This window comes from Mesoplodon densirostris, chromosome 8 (genome assembly GCF_025265405.1).
Source record: "Mesoplodon densirostris isolate mMesDen1 chromosome 8, mMesDen1 primary haplotype, whole genome shotgun sequence".
NCBI lineage: Eukaryota > Metazoa > Chordata > Mammalia > Artiodactyla > Ziphiidae > Mesoplodon > Mesoplodon densirostris.
In genome coordinates this window covers 88,237,522-88,244,834 of record NC_082668.1, presented here as the reverse complement: position 1 = coordinate 88,244,834, position 7,313 = coordinate 88,237,522, and positions in this window count along the sequence as shown.

The window sequence follows — 7,313 nt, the reverse complement described above, 5'->3', positions numbered from 1 at the left end:
TGAAAGAAGGAGGGAACCAAGGAGCAGACCCTTTACTTACAATTTGAACTTCCCTCCTTGTCCCAACCTAGGAAGCTCTTTTATTCTTCTGGAGGTAAAAAGATGCCCTTTCTTTCAATATGGCACCATTACCATGGTTTTTACAAAGTTCTAGGCTTAGTCTTTTAGGTTTTTGCTGAAATCTTGCAAGTCAAATCCTGTTGCATTTCAAAACAAAATTATCACTGTACCTTCTCAAGCACTTGCAACTCATTCCCTTTGCTTTTGTTTTCAAATTGTTGTGTCTTCTGTGAGCTGATGGAGTAACTTGACTGGCTTCTTTGTCCTAGGCTAGGTAGGTAGGTACCCTCAGGGAAACTAGGAATAACTAGGGGTTATGAGACCAAAACTGCATTAGTTTAATATTTAAAAAATATTATCCTGCCTCACACCAGTATTAGGCAGGCCGATGGCATGTATTTCCACTGGTCTCCATTTGGCTTATACAGTAATGTACTAAGGTAGGGGGTGCCATTTGTGAGGTTGTCTCTGAGTTATAGGAGCAGGTGTAGAAATATCAGTTGACTCCATTTCAGCAATTGTGGTGCCTACAGAGGAATTATTGCTTCCTTCAATTTGTGGACTTGTGAGACCTCAGTTGGTGGAACCAAAAAACTAAACTAAAATAAAACTAAGTAAAATCAAAGTCAAATGGCATTAGAGGAAATGCTAGAGAAAGACCTTTATTATTGATCGATATGATATGGCAATTTTAAATCTCACCTGACCTTGGAACATTGTATGTTAGAGTTATCATTATCTGAGTTATGGTGCCAGGAACTCTTTTTCTATTCATTTCCACAGATCTTACTCTTGTGGTTAAAAAAATGAGTGAAGTTTAGGTACAGATGGAACAATATCTCAAATAAACTGTTTTAGGCTGGCTGTAATTCCTCAAGGAACATGGAATAAAATGGTTCAATCAGCATTCTGGAACCAACTATATTTTCCACATAGTATAGTATTTACTATTATTGTTGAACATGGAGTAACATTTTAATGATAAGAAACTGGGAAAATCTTATTGGCCACTCTCCTTGAAAGATTTTTGATAATTTGTACCATTCTTCCAGACTATTTGTTTACAGTTACCTATTGGTTGATTCCTTAATCTCAGTTTGGTATAAATATAGATGTTGTAGGGACAATTTCTGTTTCACTGAAAAACTATGCACTGTTTAGAGGATATCCTTCCGTGTTATATGGTTCTGATTTTTTATAAGCTTTTCACAATTCTGTAAATTGTTGATAACTGATTGCAATGTAAAACAGTTCTTGTCTATAGACATGCAGATTCTATCCTGTCTAGTAGAGGTGCAGTTGACTACTCTCTGCCACTGTGGAAGAAGCTAGTTTTGCCTCCATTTGCATGTTCATTTCACCATTTCTTTACTCCATGGAAAGCTGTGCTTTTTTTGACTTTCCCTTTGAATTTGTTGTAACACCTCCTCAGTTTCCTCACTGAGTTAAATATCTTTAACACACGTTCATTTTCATAGCTGTATGAGAGTCATGAGTTTACCTTAAAATATTATCTTTTAGGGACTTCTCTGGTGGCACAGTGGTTAAGAATCCGCCTGCCAATGCAGGGGACACAGGTTCAATCCCTGGTCCGGGAAGATCCCACATGCCGCAGAGCAACTAAGCCCATGCGCCACAACTCCTGAGCCTGTGCTCTAGAGCCCATGAGCCACAACTACTGAGGCCGTGTGCCACAACTACTGAAGCCCGTTCACCTAGAGCCCGTGCTCTGCAACAAGAGAAGTCACCACAGTGAGAAGCCTGCGCACTGCAATGAAGAGTAACCCCCGCTCTCCACAACTAGAGAAAGCCTGTGCGCAGCAACGAAGACCCAACGCAGCCAAAAATAAATAAATAAAATAAATAAATTATCTTTTAACAGTGTATTGTCAAAATATTAGTGTCTGGCAATCCATACGTTGCTCACCAATGACATGAAGTGGTGATTATTGTAGCAGAGATTTGAAATGGAACTATGAGTTTTAAATCAAAGTTTCTTGCTCACTTATCCTGGAAAATCAGTGACTTTGGTGCTTATGCTGCATAGCCTGTTATTTATGGGCAACAGATAAAAGGGCAAGGAATGTACATGTCTGGGGCAAGAGAATTCCGATGACTGCAAAACTATTATGGAATCCCTTAGCAACTCCCCCTGCTCACCTTCCCATTACTGAACCAGAGGACAACAGGAGAACAAAGAGACCAAAATATCAACATCAAATTACAGTAAACAAGGCCACCCATACCTCCCTGTGCTCCAGGGCATCCAGAAGGAGTTCCTTTCTGATAATACCAGCAGAGATCATCCCTAGAAGCTTAGAAAAATGTAAAGGCCAGTTTCTATATTTAACTAAGAGACTTCTGATGTTTTTTGATGGCCAATTAAAAAGAATCAGAGTGGTTCCTTGGCATGAACATCTTCTCCAGACACACAATATTATTATAGCAACAAGTCATGAAGAAGGCCTGATATAGGTTGACATCCATGACCTTGTCAACATTGATGGGAGCTTGTGTGGAAACCAACTTTTGTCCTCTTTGAAGTCTGAAGGTCTGAGTAGACTCTAGCTGCTTTGCTAGGGCCCTGACACTGATTCGTTCTGATCTCTACCTTTTAAGATTCTCTTAGCAATTTGGCTGCTGTACAAGTGCTGCCAGGGGCATGTGCTACCATTCCTCACAAATATGGTAGCGTACTTGGCTTTACAGTTTCTGACGCAGATGAAAACAATGCCAACTGAAGTGAAGCATAGTCACTTGTTGAAGTATAAACACATTCTAAGGGAGTATGTTTTCCCCATCTACTGGCCTCATCTACCAACTCCACTTTTGATACTACTTGGTCACTCCTCAGGCAAGAAGGGAGAAAGTATTGTGTGTGATCACCTTAAAGTCTAATTAGAGCAGAGATGTCATATAAGCCTGGCACATTTCTCTGGACACTTTCTTGGTGACGGGAGCAGAGTTACCCCCATCTAACCTTGATAATAGTTATTGAAATAATTGTTGCACCGTTGCCTCATATGAAACACATTCACATTTTATTTTTTAACCTAAAAGTTGAAGCCACTTTGTAACTTGGAGAATTAAGGTGAGCTCATTAAAATTTTATGTGGATTATTGCCCTCTACTGAGGCTTTATGTCAATGTCCCTGAGTTTTAAAAAGGGAGAGGGGCGCCATTCCACCCTGATCCCTGTGAATCTATAGAGATTAAAAATATGCAACACGGGGCTTCCCTGGTGGCACAGTGGTTGAGAGTCTGCCTGCCAATGCAGGGGACGCGGGTTCATGCCCCGGTCCGGGAAAATCCCACATGCAGGGGACGCGGGTTCGTGCCCCGGTCTGGGAAGATCCCACATGCCGCGGAGCAGCTGGGCCACTGAGCCATGGCCGCTGACCTTGCGCGTCCGGAGCCTGTGCTCCACAACGGGAGAGACCACAGCAGTGAGAGGCCCGCGTACCGCAAAACAAACAAACAAACAAACAAACAAAAAAAGCAACACGATGCCCTGGGCCTAAAGGTTGTAGCAATATGAGCTTGTCAGGCAATTAATTAGTGAATGGAGGTACATATATGTATAGGAGAATGCTTCCTTGGGCTCCCATATGTTCTTCATTTAGAGGTAAGTCTAGAAGCAGGAGATTGTAGTGTATGCTAGTCCAGTGGTTTCTGGCAGAACTCCTGCAAGGGTATAAGAAACAGAATCCAGAATCTAGGGATAGATTAGGCAGGCGCTAGGCAGGGAATCAGGAGGTGAAATATTCTAGAAAGAGCATGTCATTTGGAGCCAGACTGAAATGGTTATCTGGGTATTTCCCCTTCCTAGCTGTGTGAATTTTGTAAGTTACTTAACCTCTCTGAGTCTCAGTTTCCATAACTGTATGGTGGATTGGTAATCACTACTTCATAGGTTGTTGTAAGGATTAGAAATACTGTATGTAAACTACCCAGCACAGTGTAAGTCCATATGATGGCATCTACTCTAAATTGGTTAAGATACAAGTCCTAGTAAAGGATGAGAGCTCCAACCAGGTGAGCGGAGGCAGATGCTCATTTTGAAGGACTCCCATGACTTGGGTCAGAGAGAGGTCAGGTAGGTCCTGCCTGCTTGAAATTCCAAGGCTCATCCCTAGCAGAGTTCACCTTGTCTACAGGCTGAGAGGCCTGGGGCTGCTGATAAGGATTGGCTCAGAATAGGCCTAGGACTGAGGCTAGCCCCTATAGGGGTCAGAGGACAAAAAGGGCAATCGGAGAAGGCAGAAAATGTCAGTGCTTTTTGTTAGTAAGACTTACCTGTATCCTCGTGGAGTGGTCTTTGGTCTCTTGTCTAAAGAGACCAGATCTTTCGGGAGGATACTGAATTCTCAAATGTGTGTGTGTGTGTGTGTGTGTGTGTGTGTGTGTGTGTGTTGCAGTTTTACTGTTGCAGGAGGAAAGGACGTTAGCAATAATGATAGTTATTCATAGAATCTTTTCACTAACCTATATTATTAATGCTATCCTCACCACAAGTGTAAATATTATCATTTTTGCCTAATACATGAGGAAAATAAGGTAGAGAGTGATCAGGTGACTGGGTCATATCACAATTGGGACTAGAATCTATGTAGCATTTCTCCTGAGCCAGAGCTTTTCCCATTGTATAGATTTAAAAATAAAATGTATTGAAGGGATATTTTTGGTGCTGATAATAGGGCATATTTTCTTCTGTGACTTGTGGGATTTTTTTAAAGCCATGTAACAACATATGGGCAACTTTTAATTGTACCTCTATGTAGATTACACTTGGAGTAAAATTTATAGGAAATTTTACGGCAGAATTTACATTCCCAGTCCCAGGGAAACCTTTCCTGATAGTACACTTTTTGAGGCAGCCAACAGCTCAATAAACAGGATGGTTCTGGATTTGTCTGTAGCCAGCTATGTAGCTTTAGGCACGTTTCCTAGACTTAAAAATCCGGGAGACTGTCATTCTAGCCTTACCGTCTTACGTGACCTATGAAAGCTTCCTTCAGCTCTAAGTAATGATGATACTGCACTCCAAACACTGTATTTTACAGACAGTATCATATGTAGGTATAACCACCCTCCTTTGATACAAGAGAACCCTGAGGCTCAAAGAGATGAACAGACTTGCCAAAGTCATAAATGGAAGAGCAGTTTTCAGTGCAGGATGGGGACCTCAAAGCCCTTGCTTGTTCTACTGTGCCAGATCACCAATCAGTTTATCTCTCTCCCCTTTACTGGTAAAAAGTCAAACTGTTAGGGTAACAGCCTCCAGTATGGGGGTACCCCCTCAGGCATGAGCAAGATACTCTATTGGGGAACAGAGAAGAATGTCTGCACTTTGATTTATATTTATCTCATACTTTAAATATTTCTATTTTGGGAGTGTATTTTAAAATGTATATAATCAGTGTAATAGTACGTGTATGTGATGTGTAAATACATTAATTTACACACATCATACATGGAGGTTTGTGGGGTATGCAGTAAACTTATTTTTTCCTGAAAGTAAAAAAATTTGGCGAGCCCTGATTTTCAATCTAATTTTAATATTTGATTTAAAAATATTGTGAAAGTAAAAAGGCCATAAAAATGTTTTGTAATAGAAACTCAGTGGTAGATAATTCTATTTGGATTATTTGATCTTTTGGATTATTTACACTTTTAGATTATCTGGGGCCATTATTCTACATCAAAGCAGATGCCAGAAGGTTGATTGAAGAAGAGATGTCTGCTTCATGTGGGTATCGTTTGACTTTTGTAACCTTGCTTTTTCTTTTCCTTTTTTTTTCTTTTTAACTTTTTATTTTATATTGGAGTATAGTTGATTAACAATGTTGTATTAGTTTCAGGTATACAACAAAGTGATTCAGTTATACCTATTCATGTATCTATTCTTTTTCAAATTCTTTTCCCATCTAGGTGTAACCTTGCTTTTTCTGATATTCTGGTAGTAATAATAACTACTGTTTATATATTTATGTGCCAGGTACCTTGATAGCATTTTAAGTTGTATCTCATTTAATCCTCACAATGGCCCTGTAAGTCAGGATTAATAGCTCCACTTTATAGACAAGGCAATTGAAATTTAGTAAAGTGCCGAGATTTGCCCAAGATTACCCAGTTAGAATTTGGACTTTGGTCTTTCTGACTCCATAATTCACTTCTTTCTTGTTTGGTAATCTGTGTTAAACATGTTAGATGTATTTGCTAAAATATTAATTTCATACAAATCAAGGTTTTTTTTCTCCTTTAGAGCCATTAAAATGGATCCCACATTACACATCTCATCTAAACCTTATCACAAAATTTTCAAAGTGCTCATATAAGAGATCATTCTAACAATTATATATTTTATGTCTTTTTCTCCTCTTTAAATAGAGGTAAAATTAAACTCTGAAAGGGTTCCCTAATTAGCATATTTTATGAACAGTTATATTACTCTCAAGACTTTAAAATTACTAAATGTTAGATTATTAGAAGTAACTTAAAATGGGTAATTTTGCTATTTGATATAGGAAAAGTTAAGGCTATAAATTATTTTATTGTTTAATTAGGTTTGCTACATAATTCCGATTTGTCCCATTAGTTTGTATCAGAAATTGAATACGTTGTTTCATCAACAGAAGGCAAATTGTTTATTAATGTTAGGTAAGAAAAGCAAACAAAGAGGTTACAAACAAAGAGGTTAATAGAAAAAAATCTATTAATTATGTGTGAAGCAGTATTTACTAATTTAATTTGTCTTTACAAGATACAATTCACTTTCAGTGAACAGGTCATAGATTTAAATAATATTTTCAATTGAAATTTTGGAAAACGGCTAATCACATAGAAAAGAATTTCAGGGACAAAAAGGATTAACTCTGGCCACTGGGTGTCAATCTTGATCCATATTCACAAGTAGTAAAGGCAAGAGAAATCAATCTTAAGTGACTTCAGCTTTTCTTTGTAATTTTCTCTCCAGAGAGTTAAGGGAGTGGTTTTATTTAATAACTAACACGGTAGCACATTTTCTCTTTTAAAGTCTTTATGATTTCTCTTTCACCACCATGAAGAGTCTTCAGAAAATCTGAGGAGAAAAAAAGACTAAAAAAAGTAGCAAAAGAAAATCTTTAACAAAATGGACTGATATTTGCACTTTTAAAATCTTCTTGGGCTAAGCTGTGTTGACTGGCTATGTAAGACATCACTGGGTCACTTTATTTCTGCACAGTACTCTCACTATGTAAAATTTCAAAGCC